The following is a 15081-nucleotide window of genomic DNA, read 5'->3' on the forward strand; positions in this document are numbered from 1 at the left end:
AATCTAATCGATTTTGGTTTTATTTTCTATACCCCAAGCAATTCCATAACTGAAACTTTATTTGTGTGACAAATACTTGACGTCAAGATGATATACTTGAAAAATATGTTTCGGTCCATAAATATATGATAACTGTCAAGCTTTTTAAAGCATATCATGAAAGTCAAATGTGTTTCATAAAATATAATTCCTAACAGACACTATCAGTTTAGGTATGTACATTTTTTTTAAATATATTTTTTATATTTTTCAGATGTGTAGAAGACCAGCAAAAGTAATATTATTATTTCTAATTTTCACCGTACTTACTGGTGTATCAAGATCATATCCAGGTACACGATTCTATGTACGCTTTAAATCAGAGTACGCTATATATCAAAACCGTTTAAATACTGTTTAAGCTAAGACAAGGTATCACTAAAGAAGAATCGTTTCAGCTCTATTCTTTAGTAATAAAACAACAAAAACACCCCCCCCCCCAAAAAAAATAAATAAAAAAATATAAAAAAAAGTTTGTTTCAATCTATAATTCTTGAAATATCAAACAAATGTCATTAAATCTCCGCTTTATCCAACAAAAAGCTTCGTCCTTGCTAAATTGGTGGAGAAAATAGTATATTAAAATATTATCTTCTATTGCTAGAAAAAAGTACCTTTTCTATCATCTTGTGGGAGGGGTTATAGAATGATTTGATATACTTTGGTTAAGAAACAAACAGATACCTTACATGATGACTTAAAAATATATATTGTAATCGATATTTTTTTTCTAAATGCCAAATATGTAAGTGAAAAAGACGAAAATGTATATTTCTGAATCGATCTCTTATTTGATCATATTACATTCGATAGTCAATAACAAACACGTTTTTAAAAGGTAGGTCGTTTTGTATCATCAAAAATATATCGAGGTACGCATATTCGAAACTGATTCAATCTTAATTAGTTTGAAAAGTTCATATGGAATCAAATGTATTTCTCTTCTGAGAAGAACGTGACCCATCTGTAGAAAATAAGAACGACTTGTTTCCCTCTAATAATAGGGTGGAACAATGCCTTGATAGGCTGTTTCTATGGTTTCAGTACAAACTTAATAAAGGACAGCGATAACGCAATTAATGGATTTCCTGCAGTAAATTAAAACCGGTATACAAGAAACAAACGTATATATGTTGTTAATTATTATATGATATTTACATTCTTTAAGTGGGTCTCACAATATACAGCATATGTTCTCACTTTCAACAAATGAATGATTTGGGATTTTTTTTTAGGTTTTTTGAAACTTTAAAAAACTGTGGTACTTGTTGTCAACTTATTGAATGGATTTTTGATAATTTTTGAATTCTTCTGTTGCAGTAAACATCGGCTTTTCGTAAATCATGAAACATAAGAAAATAAAATCATTGTTCCTCAAAATTCCTTGACAACATTTTTGTTAATTATGGCAAGATACTTTATCGTCAAATTTAAAATTCTTATAAAGATAATTTTGAATACTGGAGAGATGACACATATAAGTCATGTCAAGGCAACTTACAATGTATGAAACATGGGCACAAGTAATTGTATGCACATCTAATAAAAGTTAAATCCTCGTCAAACATACACATGGTCGTATGCTTATATGGTTCATAAGTGTTTGTAGTTTTATATATAGATTATACCGTTACTTTTCCTGTTTGAAATGTTTTACACTGATCAATTTGGTGACCTTTATAGCTTTCTGTTCCGCTCTGTGTTGAAGGCTGTTCTTTGACATATAATGGTTTACTTTCAACAATCTGTGGCTTGCAATTAAGAACGTTGTATCATTTGCTCTCATACTACATTTTCTTATTTCTATCTTCAAATGCATCATGTGCTTTTGATATATTCTAACTCAGTTGTCAGCACTCTGTACTTCGGTACTGACATAATTTATAACTTACATGTCTTAAAATTTTCGTTTGTGAATTAAGAAATATTCAGAAACTCTGGTTCCAACCCGGCAGATAAAGTTGCATCTGTTCATCAAAGGACGCAGGAAATGGCTACATGTATATGTTAATGCCCCATTCTGGCATGATAAGTACGGTCTTGTACGTCTTTTGCTCTCAAAAGTTCGACTTTGAGTATTCCTGGTGAAGGTTAATTCAGGAAAGCGCTTTGGACGCACGTAATTTAGGGCATACGATACAGTTTTGATCGATTTTTTAGCTGATTAAATCAAATATGTGTACAAAATAAGACATCATGTGCTACTTTTTGAGTAAATTGAGATTGAAATTTCAGATATTTCCTCAAAATTCGGATTTGTGGACGTATTTTTCCTTTCCAGAAATACATATTTCTTGTTTCAAAAGAAAAAAGCTTTTTTTGTTAAATTATTTGTATGTTCTTTTATATAAATTTTCTAAATTTGTACATTTTATTTTTACTAATAACTCATATTTATCAAATGTTCATTAATGTAGAAAATTACGTAATTTTTTGCATTATATTAATTTTATCAAATTAAAAAAAAATTTGCACTGTCATGACTGTGGACTTTTTCAGGAAAATTGGAAAACATAATCTTCATACGTTATCAAACCAAATGTCATTTTAAAAAAGAGGTTCCATGAACTCGTTTTCAAGTTAAATCAGTTTGAATGATAAAAATCAGTCGAAAATTGCATCTTTTTCCGATAAGTCACAGTTTGACGCCGCGAAAATAACAATTTACGTTAGCAACGTCATTACCTCCCCTGTAACTGTATTGAATGCTCTCTATTTACATATTACTTGCCCATTGTAAAAGATCTTTTCATTTTTGAGTTAGTTTATATTTTATGATCAGGTATATATTATACATATGCAATGAACAGAACATACATGTATTTGCTTTAATTGTGGAGCCAAATCCTTCCTGCAAATTCTTAGTTTGACATTTGACATTCAATTAGTTAAAATTTGTATATAATCATGTTAAGTCGTGATATTTTGGCGTGTTAGCTGTAACAATATTATCTTTAAAGAACCTAAAATCAAATGTCTGTTTTGTCATATCCCTTTATGATTCTAACCTGAAACATTTGACAAAATCACAGATCTTATCGTGTTATAATTCAATCTCTGTTGTCGTGAGAGGCTTTCTTGTCGATTACAAAAAAGTGTATGTCCTGATTAAAACTTATTTTATGATGACCATAAATTTAGAAAATAAAAGCATTCCTCTTAAAGTAATGATAAATAAACTCAAAGAGAACTTTATTGTCTAAGCTAAGCTCGAAATACAAATAGAACATCACATTATATTTCCTCCAAAGTCAATTTAAATCAGATACATATGTGGACATAAGATAACCGACATGAGACAGTGGCATAAAACAATTATTTTATGTCAATTGAGTTGACTTGTTGTCAAGAGAATAATAACGCAAATTGTGAAAGTTATGGTTTCAAAATATCTAACAAAATTGAACGTTTTTAAATAATAATACAAAATGTATAATGCAGATAAAGGTCATGCAAACAACTATTTTAGGATAACTGTGTTTAATTCCGACGCAAAGACCCTATATGTTAAACAACCACTATATCTGACCAAAATAAAATCGACAATTTATTTTGTATTTCGATATAAAAATTGACCTTTTTAATTATTTTTCAGCGATGGACAACAGTGCGTATGACGTCATATCCGGAGATGCAGAGTTATACGGCCTCGACAAAAGATATAAATGGAAGTAAGCTTATTTAAAAAAAAATTAGAAATACCATTGCATTATTTCTATCAAAATTATAATGATTTATTTCCAATGATAATCGGAAGTATAATATATATATACAGCTCATTACAGAGAGCTGGAAGAACAGATAATCTGTTGAATGCTCATGTGAAGGCATGTTTCAATATAACTGTCTCCTAAATTTGATGTTATTTGGTTTGATGCAATATGAAATAGGTCAAAAATGTGTTTCTTATGTCGAGTAAACCATTGGTAATTTATTTTCTCTTACCCAACTCAAATGGCAAATATTTCATAAAATATGTAACACGTAAGTGGATTAAAGTTATCAAGTGAACATAATATAAACAATTATCGTCAAATATGGACGGCAAGCACAGAGCGAGCTATATTTACATTGAGATGACCGTGAGGTCATTCCGATGTATTGCTATCGCCTAAATTTCCATTATGCAAATTAGTTTTGTGTTTTTAACCGATCTATAAAAATTATAGATCCGCGGACATTATCTAGTGCAAAAAAAAAAAACATTACTTATCGGTTGTTTTAAATTCATTTTTTCAATGGATACTCCTAAAAAAAATAATTTTTAAACACAAAATAATATTATTAAAATGTTTTGTCGTTAGATATATATATATATATATATATATATAAAAGTAAAAAAATCATCAATAATATCTATGCACACGTACCGAAAAAATCTTGCGGAAGAATATTCAATAACGTTTTGAGACACTTCCGGCAAGGACCGGTAACTCTATAATTGTTTTGCGGGAAAATTTGAATGGCTTCTCATATCCAATCTTTCAGAAAAATCGAGTTTTTTTACAGAAGAGTGTCCACCATGCACTTGCACTGCACAATCATTGAAAAAGTCATGATAGTAGAACAGAATGATATGCAAATGGATGAACATTTATATATACATGCAACTGTTATATTAATATAATATACAACAAAAACACAGTGTGTACTCTGGGACTATTATCATATTAGTATAATAGTCCCAGGTATTCTGATTTGTATTGTACAATATAATAGTTATTACAGTGCGGTTGAATTTCCTGTCATTTGTTCATCATCCACGCACGAACTTGTCTCAGAAAAAAATATATCTCTGTGAATCAACCTCAGTTTCAGGTATAGAGATGTGATCTTTTTCTGTGATATGTGCTTTTAACCATCCACAAGAACTTGCGGTCATCCGATGTTCAGTACTTCAGTAATTTGATTTACCAAAAACCACAAATCGTTAGTGTACACACAGTATACTTGATAACTGTTTATCATTTATGACCTTCAATACAACTGTTCCTGTTCTTACTGATTGAACTACAACAGTTAAGCAAATAAATTTCTCGAAACTTATACCGGACTACTATGCCTAGTGATAGAAAAAAAGCAAAGTAGGATGTTCAGCTAGTTATTGATTAGAACGCAGTACGAAGTTTTTTTCTTACATATATGATAAGTAAGTGAAATCACTAGGCTTTTTTAACTGGATTTATTGGGAAAACTACTTTAAAACAAAAACCACCACTATTTATATCTTTATTATAGTTCCATGTATGATTTCAGGAAAATTTAATCCGTCATTTGTGATTCTTTTCGCAGTAAAAATAGATAGAACTACTTGAACTTGTAACATTGAATGTATATCCGTCATCATACATTTTTAATGTTTTCCAATAGATAATCTATATGTCTAACTGCATAATTTCTTTAAGACGAACATTAACGTCAAATTACTCTAAGAACGAGGCTTTATTTAATGGATTCCATTTTATCCCTCATTACATCGAAATTGAAAGATAAATTCACTCAATCTTTTTTAGTTTTGATCTTATCAAGAAAAATATATATGGAGTGTGCTGAACGTGCATGATTAAAACTCAAACTTTTTTTCTGGAAAAAATACTTGTCTTATTACAGTCATAATGACAAAATTCAAATTACATGTATACATACATGAAGCTGTCAAATTATATTTGTATTCTGAGGCTCTTAGACTGTATAAACCTATGATTCCTTCCACAAAACATGATCAAATCAACTTATAATGTATTTTTGTATAATATACAACAAATTACAATCGTAAGACGTTTTTTCTTTTGAAAAAAGCCACTGCATTTGAAAAGAAATTCATAACGAGAAAAATATATGAATACTATTGATAATTTTTTGTTTATCATTGCTAAGATTTGAATGACCATTTTCATATCTACTTATAAAGTGTGGCTGGTAAATATATTTCTACGCCTCTGTTTTTTTTTTTAGTTCATAAATAGTCATCAAATTCTGTACTTAAGAAAAACATAATTGTAATGACATTTCAGTGACATAACTCCAAAGTAGTTTTATTTCTAAAATAAGACTGCTTTTTTTTGTATAAAGACTGAATTATCGGTATTACAACCCAAAGTTCTTTCAAGATGCACTCAGTATCATCAGCTTACCACACAACCACTCTCATTTCTTTGTACTAAAATTGGTATAGAAAAGCCTAAGCATCTAGAGACAATTACGTGTAAACAGCTTGTGAAAATAACATATGAGAATGGATTTATTTCAATTAATGGTGGATTACTGGAATGATGCTCATTTTAGTTCGTCAAGAGATTTGTTACTGCTGAAGTAAATATAAATCTCAAGAAACAACGAAAAGTAATTTCACTGTAAATGCTAGTTGACAATTTATAGAAACGATATTATAGTTTATTGGCATTATACGAACTTGAGGCTTTTAATCTCGGTGATATACTGTGTTAGATAGATTTAAGAAGATGTGGTATGTCTTGTTACTTTCGATAATTTAAAAAGTTATTTGAACTCTTTTGAAATTAAAATATGATAATAAAATTGAGAATGGAAATGGGGAATGCGTCAAAGAGACAACAACCCGATCATAGAACAGATAACAGCAGAAGGTCACCAACAGGTCTTCAATGCAGCGAGAAATTCCCGCACCCGGAGGCCTCCTTCAGCTGGCCCCTAAACAAATATATATACTAGTTCAGTGATAATGAACCCCATACTTAACTCCAAATTGTACAAAAGAAACTAAAATTAAAAATGATACAAGACTAACAAAGCTAAGGCTAGAGGCTCTTGACTTGGGACAGTCGCAAAAATGCGGCTGGGTTAAACATTTTTATGAGATCTCAACCCTCCCCCTATACCTCTAGCCAATGTAGAAAATACAATACGCACATTAAAATTCAGTTCAAGAGAAGTCCGAGTCTGATGTCAGAAGATGTAACCAAAGAAAATAAACAAAATGACAATAATACATAAGAAACAACAGGCTACTAGCAGTTACCTGACATGCCAGCTCCAGACTTCAATTAAACTGATTGAAAGATTATGTCTTCATCATACGAATATCAGGCACAATCCTTCCCGTTAGGGGTTTAGAAACATACCATCATAACATATATGAGAAGAACATAACCCGTGTCATGTCAACAACTGGTTTTTAAATAAATGGGTTTAGTTCCGATGCAAAGACCCTATAAGTGAATCAATATTAACGCTAAAATATGCAATCTTTAATGACCTGACAACAGTATCGTAACTATATCCCTTCTTAATAAGTCTATTTAAAGGTTTTGTTAGCTTCTGAGGTGAATACTGACATTTTTGTGCTTTATAAAGAATACTTCCATTAAAAAATGGATGTGATAAGAATGTTTTTAATTTGAGGTTTTTTTCTTCAATTTTGATCATCGAAATCATGTATAGAGGATCTAAAAGACTTGTTTACTTTTAATAGATGTTTAGCAAATATACAAAATAAATCTACAACGAACAACTGTCATTTAAGCTGCCAGATGACTGATTGTAAATAACTGATTATTCAAAAGATCAAATTTGTTTTTTCTTTAAAATAAAAGATTTAAAAGACGTCTCAGCTATTTCGATATAGAACATTAATTGGCGCTCACTTATTGAAATTGAAATTTATTCTATGTTATTTGTTTCCATGAAAAGCTTTAATCAAACCGTTGTCACGGTATTTGATTCATTCCTATATTTTATTCAATTCAATTCAATTTTTTATTGGAAAGACCTCAACAGAGGCGTGATCCTCATACAGATACATTTAAGAGTTAAATTTAATAGTAATACAAATAGAATAAACTGTAAAAATGTGAAAACATGTTTTTTTCGTTTACATATATGATTCTTAACCCAAAGAACATGCATGCAAAATAAAAAATTTTCTTTGATAATCTCGTGTAATCTCTCTCTATTGAAAAACATTACACGTTTTAAAATTGCAATTTAACCAGAAGAACTTGAGATTTGTTTTATGCATGGATGTATAGTCTATTTTAAAAATTGTACCACTATAATAGGATTATGCACTTTATTTCACGGTCACCGGCTTTTATCAATACAAAGATCCAAGTATAAGCCTTTAAATATTTCCACATTTTTTTTCTGTTTTTTTTTTTTAACTTTGTTAGATTTTTCTTTGTTTTTTTTCTTTTTATGCTAAATAGTGTTGTTATCTGTTTAAAAATAAAAAGATGTGGTATCATTTGATTGCCAATGTGGTAGCTTTCCACCATAGACCAAATGAAGTTGTACTTTTTGTACAATTATAGGGTTGTCAATACCAAATCATTGGTTCTAGTTCTGGTTTACAAGGGACTATACAAGAATTAGACTAAGTAAATCAGGTGCAGAACATCGTCTAATGGAACATATAATAGTTACACAAATATGTAATTGATCTATCAGCCTATATATGAAATTATATGATTACCGTAGCTGTATTTGGTCAAATTACTCTTCTTCATAAATAGCTATCATCAATAAACTCATCCTAGATACCAGGACTAAATTTTGTATTTTCGCCAGACTCGTTTTTCGTCTACAAAAGACTCATTAGTGACAATGGAGTTCCAAAAAGTTAAAAAGGCCAAATAAAGAACGAAGTTGAAGAGCAATGCGTACAAAAATTCCTAAATGTTTGGCCAAATACAGCTACGGTAATTCATTCCTGAGGTAGAAAAGCCTTAGTATTTAAAAAATTGCACAAATAATCTTACATTTATTTCATCATAAAAAAATATAGCATAGCAAACACTCTTAAAAAAATCCCAGACATTTTCAACTTAATCTAGCACGGCTTACTGTAATACAACTATCATTCTAATACGTTGCGGTTCTCGGCATGAACAGAATTAACAGTCGTGAATAGCGATATCCTAGATGCTTTGATTCTTGTTTCGTATTGTTGCTATCTCAAAGACGTTTAAATCACATCTTATTTTATTCATTAATTTCTGCAGTAATTTGTTCTCGTCTGGGTATTGAAATGTTAAAGTTAATGGGAACATATATTAATATCAGTATGATAAACAAACTTCATCGAGATAAAGACAAAAAGTGAAAGTGTTGTTTAGTTGTTTGTTTGTTTCTTGTTAATATTTTAATCAGTTATTTTTATCTACATGTATGTTATGGTTTACTATCTATGTCGTCTGTCTGCTAACTACCGAACGTGATCTATTCCTAAATATGACTGTTTTATCGAAATAATGTGTGATTTTGCATTGCTATACGACATGTCTCGTTTTTTTTTATACATCCAACACTCATGCATTCATTTTTGATGTTTCTGCAGTGGTTTCGGTTTGATAATGTGTTTTGTATTATCGTTTGTAGTCCAAAGAATTATAAAAAGCCTTTCAATCCCGTCATTGTCATACAAATTGCTTGGTCTGGTATTATGAAAATATTTGTATGAAATTCAAGATTACATATTTGTTACATAAGTGCGTCAATTTGTGGCGTCCCACATGATGTCTGTCGTTGATGGAAGATATTCGTTGTTCTGCCGTTTGCATGTTGTGTCGACTATTATAAATAAAGGCAACAGTAATATACCGCTGGTTAAACTCATAAATCCATGGACAAAAAACAAAATCGGGGTAACAAACTAAAACTGAGGGAAACGCATTAAATATAAGAGGAGAACAAGGACACAACACTACAATGTAACACACACAGAAACGGACCAAGCAACAGACAAAATCCCACGAGAATAACAAATATATAATATTTGTTTGTGCGAATCTGTGATAAGTGCTCTTGTCTTGGTTTTTCTTTTGTACTGCATTTCTCTCATGTAGTGTTATCATGTTAGCGATAATTCTTAACATTGCCATATAAGCGGGATGTTTCAAATTGGATAACATACAACTAGGTTAAACTGATCATTTTTTTTCTTAAAATGTCCTGTACCAAGTCAAGAGTATTGTAGTTGTTATCAAACAGTTCGTTTCTATGTGAGTTGGCGTTTGTTTTTGTTGCACATCGGTGTACCTGTTGTTTCTGTGTGTTCCTCTAATAGTTGATGTGTTTCCTTCGGCTTTAGTTTGTTACCCGGATTTGTTTTCTCTCAATCGATTTATGACATTTTAAAGCAGTATAGTAATGTTGCCTTTATTTATCTCAGGTGCATCCAGATCATAAATACCAATTCCTAACTGGAATTATACTTTTTACTTTATACGGATGTAGTTAAACGTGCCCCTGCTAAAATACTTCTGTTTAGTTCCAAGTCGTCGTTTTAATTTGATATACGCTTATATTTACTCGAATATTTCTTTTGTAGATGCAACGGTTGGTTTAAATGGCGCTGTGGAAATTCCAAAATGGTTCACAGGGAAATTCGAAACATAGACTCAGAATAATGTGTTTGTTATTATAACATTATGATTGCTTTCTACAATTTACATGATCTAATGTCAATGTTCTCTCAATGAATCCTGCTACATTTTCTTAATGAAGTTTATTATATGTCGTTGTTATATCTCTGTATTGTCTGTAAATTTCTACCTGAATAAAGTATGATTGATCTTTTCCTACATTATTCATCGATGTGTTCCATATATTTGTAAGTACGACGACTTTCAGAATAAAAGGTGTGTAACGTGTTTGGCTGATAAAGTATCTGATTGTATTCGTTTACACAAAAAAGGAGTCTAAAAACTATAACCTCAATTTATCCTTAATCCTTTCACTGACTCCGAGGTCTTAACTGATTTGCTCAACAATTAAAACCTTTCAAAAATTATAAAAGAACAAACTTCAAAACCATAAGTTTCTGAGACTACTTGTTTCTGAGACACCTAGTTCCTGAGACAACTAGTTTTGAAATACCTAGTCTCCGAAGCACCTAGTTCCTTATAGACAAATGATATCCAAAAAAACCGAAGTCACCAGACTATATCAAACAATCTTTTTGAGGGACTGTTACCATTCCCGTGGAAATTACAGTTTCTGAAAAAAAAACCGGTAGCTTGCAGCAATGGTAAAGACTTCTAAACCACTCGCTTTAAAACCACAAGCTTTCAACTCGAACTAGGTTTAAAAACTTCCCAATTCCAACTTCTTCATTTGCTGGTACAAGTATTCCTTTTCCACTGCTAAATCATCAACAGCCAAATAACAAATGAGCGAACTCGCACACACTGTATCAGTGTCTTTGTATACCAATAGCGCGGACCTCAATGAGAGCACCCTAGCAAAAAGGCATATCATAACAACCAAGGATTAAAGGATGATTTTCCATGACTTTTCGTTTACACATTGTTCAATTGGGTAATTTATTATGAATTTTAATCCGGATTAAAATTAAACATATATTGTCTTATGCATTTTTGTCACAGGATTTAAAAATGCTTATTGCAAAGAGAGGACAAACAAACAGCTATTTTTAAGAAATAACTAAACAAAATTTAAAGATAGTTAAAAATACATCTAGAGTTCATCATGCAAATTAAATCGTCAACAATTATGTTTTAGTGTTATTACTGTAAGAAATCATATCTTTGCATGTACTCAAAAATGCAAAAAAAAAAAAACCGTCATGTTGGAATAATGAATTCATTTGTGAAATACAACAGAAACAAAGCATTATTAATAGAAACAGAGATGTTAGAAATACCAACTTCTACTTTACTATACCACAATACTTATTATTTTGCGGGATGTATAAATACGCAGTCTCATTCGGTCTTGTCAGAATGGAGACATTAAACTCACTACCCGTATGCATAAGGAGAATGCCATGCTCCCAGCAGGTTATAAATCCCTTTTATTAACTCCGTTAGTGGCCTGGTTCACGCGAAAGTTCTGCCTACATTCAACATGTTCTTTTCATTTAGTGGGAGTCTAAATTTCCCAACTATTCATCCAGGTGTAACACGTTGCAGAACGTTACCAGTTTATTGTGTACTTGTTGTACTTGTTCTAGACCTAAATATGAATTAGATATTTGCCATTTGCCATTGCTCGTTAAGCAATAAAAAACCACTGATTTTTCGCAGTATTCAGTTAAGGTTATCCCCCTTGAAATGACAAACGATAAAATGAAAGATTAAATTTCTAATACGTTTTTAAATTCATAAACATTATTTATCGTTATAGATAAAATAACTTTTGGACTTAGCTTGAACAATGAATGTAAAATTAAGGCTGACAGAAGCAATTCTGAACTCTGCTCACCAAAGTTTGAGATCACCCCTAGTTTTTGGTGGGGTACGTGTTACTTATTCTTCAGTTTTCTATGTTATGGCATGTGAACTATTGTTTGTCTGTTTGTCCTTTTTCAATGCTTCAAACACTCAAAATAAAACTACGTGTCGAAGAAACCAACTGAACAAAAACAACCGAAAGACAATCAGGAGTTCACAAAACACCAAATTGAAACTATTAGAAATTCAACAGTTCACAAAACACAACATTGACACTATTTTTCAACACGTTAGATATACATCCCATATACATAATATATACTTCAACCATTTATTCTTAGTGAAAAATACTGCGATTTATCTTATCTGACTGATCGTATTACAGTGACGTTACGCACGGTATTGCGTCGCAAGAAGTAACATTATAATTGACAAATTTGACGCCATATACTAACTTTGACATTTTGTTATGAAGAGCGGAGTACCTACTCGATCGACTTTTATCAAATAAATACCATAAGCTGAAGAAATGTTTCAAAATTTATCATGTATAAGGCAATTAATTACGTAAGGATAGTTTTTATTTTCTGATCTGTGATTAGATGAAAACAAATGCAAATTTTTTCAATTTTATTTTGGATAGAATACACAGCAACCTTTAAAAAAAATCTATCTTCCGGAGGGACACATGAAAAGATTAATTTAGCCTGAAAATTTTTTTGACAAATTGAACATAAAAAATTATGGTATTTATTTTATGAATATTAGTCATGTTATAATTCAGCAATATTTCTTTTTATGATGATTTAAGTTGAAATGATTTTTTTTTAGATTGAACTCAATTTTGTCAAATATCTGTGCGAGTTTTCAGAATATTTCTCGATCTTTTTAGCACTGATGGTTTAGTTTTACAAATACGTATTTATATAGTTGTTTTAAATTTATAAGACCTTTGTAACTCGGATTCTAATCGGTTTCTAATCTATAAAGGTGTTTTAAATTTGCGTGAAAACTTTTGTCCATAACAAATTATCCCTCGGCCCATTCCCCCTTTTCCCCTGTGTCTATAAAGGGTTTATTCCTTATGTGTGTATGTTTTTCTAATCTGAGTGTTATTTTTATTCAGCAGACCATTTTGGAATGAACATTTCCCGGCATCATTTTATCTGCCTAAACAGTTCGTGAATAGTGTGTATTTGTATAAAAGACGCCACTGTGCAGAAACGTCAAAATGACATCCTTGGACATAATGCCTAACATAGGGAATACTTTCCGAAAAAAAAATGTACGGTCATAATGTTAGTGAAAACACCCGACTCATTTAACCATTTGTATGAACTTATAGTTTGTATCTTATAAATATGTTAGTTTTGTATTATAAATGCACATTAAGTATTTATACAACATGTTTCACCTTAGGAATGGACAAAAATAACGTTTGGACATAGTGGCTAGACATTCGATTTTTAAAAAATCTGCTTCAAGAAAAAGTTTTTTTTTACATTTGAAACTTTGAAAATGTTTATCTTTTTCTGAACTTTCTATTGAGTATAGTTTTAATATGATTTGATTATTTTATAGGGATAATAATAAAACTGAAATTTTGATAAACTTTCCTCAAAACTCATTAAGACAGGTTCCTCTGCTGAATATTTCGTTGAAGGCTTGGTTCAAAGTTCAGCCAATACTAAAAAACGAGTATAATGTTATAATATAAATCTAGTAGGAAGCTGATATACTAAATTTCGCAGATTTTATGTGCAAAATTACAACGGAATATAGAGAAATGAATTTAATCTAATCTGAAATGTTACGCCGGACATGCAATTTTTAACGCAAAAGTAAGATTTGTGAGTTCAATGAAATAAATGTATGGCGCAAAAATTTATAGAATTAACTTAAAATAAGAAAAAAATGTTCGGGCATTTCTGTAGATATATGGATGTTGGTGATTTTATTTTTTCATAGGCAAATGGTTGCTGTTCTAAAATCATATAATAACGTCATTTTAATCCGAACGCATTACCGTGCGTAACGTCAGTATGGTCCTGAATATGCAACAACCTTCAGATATCAGTGATGGTTTCTTTCAAAGTAAGCTATAAAACATTTGATGTGTTTCCCTCAGTTTTAGTTTGTAACCCAGATTTTTTATTTTCTCAATCGATGAATGAATTTCAAACAGCGGTATACTACTGCTGCCATTATTTATCTATAACATTATCTAAACCTACTATTTGCGATAACAAACTAAACGACTTACTTGTTAAACCAACAAATTGAGATATTGAAAACATAACTCTGCTTAAAGTACTAACGAATTCAATATCAGAACTTTGAAAATGTTTGTCATAAAATACATGGAACTGTTATAGTCTGTTTGTAAAATCAAATTGAATTGATGCTTTACTGATTGGAGTTACATTTTGGGTTAAGTTTTCTAAACATAGATCTTTCCATCTTGAGTTTATATATAATTTGATTTTTCAATATCAGAACGGTAGTCTGTACGTCTTAGAGTGAAACATGTCAATTGTTATTTACTTTTATAAGTCAAATTTGAGTTATGTAATTCAAAAACTAATGGAACTGTACTTATTTCTTATTATTTTTAATAAATGATTCATTTTACGAATTGCATTGACAAATCTGGAACATGTGAACTTTGCAGGATACGGGAAAATAAAATGAAAGTTCTTTGTAATTCTATTTAGTTTTTCTACCATTGAGTAAAAATGACATAATCTAATTAATTTTGTCGAACGTTTGACTGTCATGACTGTCAGCACAATTCAGAGAAAGAATTTTGTCAATTTTTGTAATGAAGGAGATACACACAAAAGATAAAAGTGAATATGGAGATTACTCTTCA

General features: G+C 30.6%; 1 long non-coding RNA gene across 1 annotated transcript; it reads left to right on the plus strand.

Annotated features, from left to right (window-relative positions):
• The first annotated feature begins 245 nt into the window (after nucleotides 1-245).
• On the plus strand, nucleotides 246-10587 carry LOC143084460 (uncharacterized). The gene is made up of 3 exons (XR_012981086.1): nucleotides 246-332; nucleotides 3635-3710; nucleotides 10346-10587. It is a non-coding gene; the product is annotated as an uncharacterized LOC143084460 (long non-coding RNA).
• The last annotated feature ends 4494 nt before the right edge of the window (nucleotides 10588-15081 follow it).

The sequence above is a fragment of the Mytilus galloprovincialis genome, chromosome 7 (genome assembly GCF_965363235.1).
Source record: "Mytilus galloprovincialis chromosome 7, xbMytGall1.hap1.1, whole genome shotgun sequence".
NCBI lineage: Eukaryota > Metazoa > Mollusca > Bivalvia > Mytilida > Mytilidae > Mytilus > Mytilus galloprovincialis.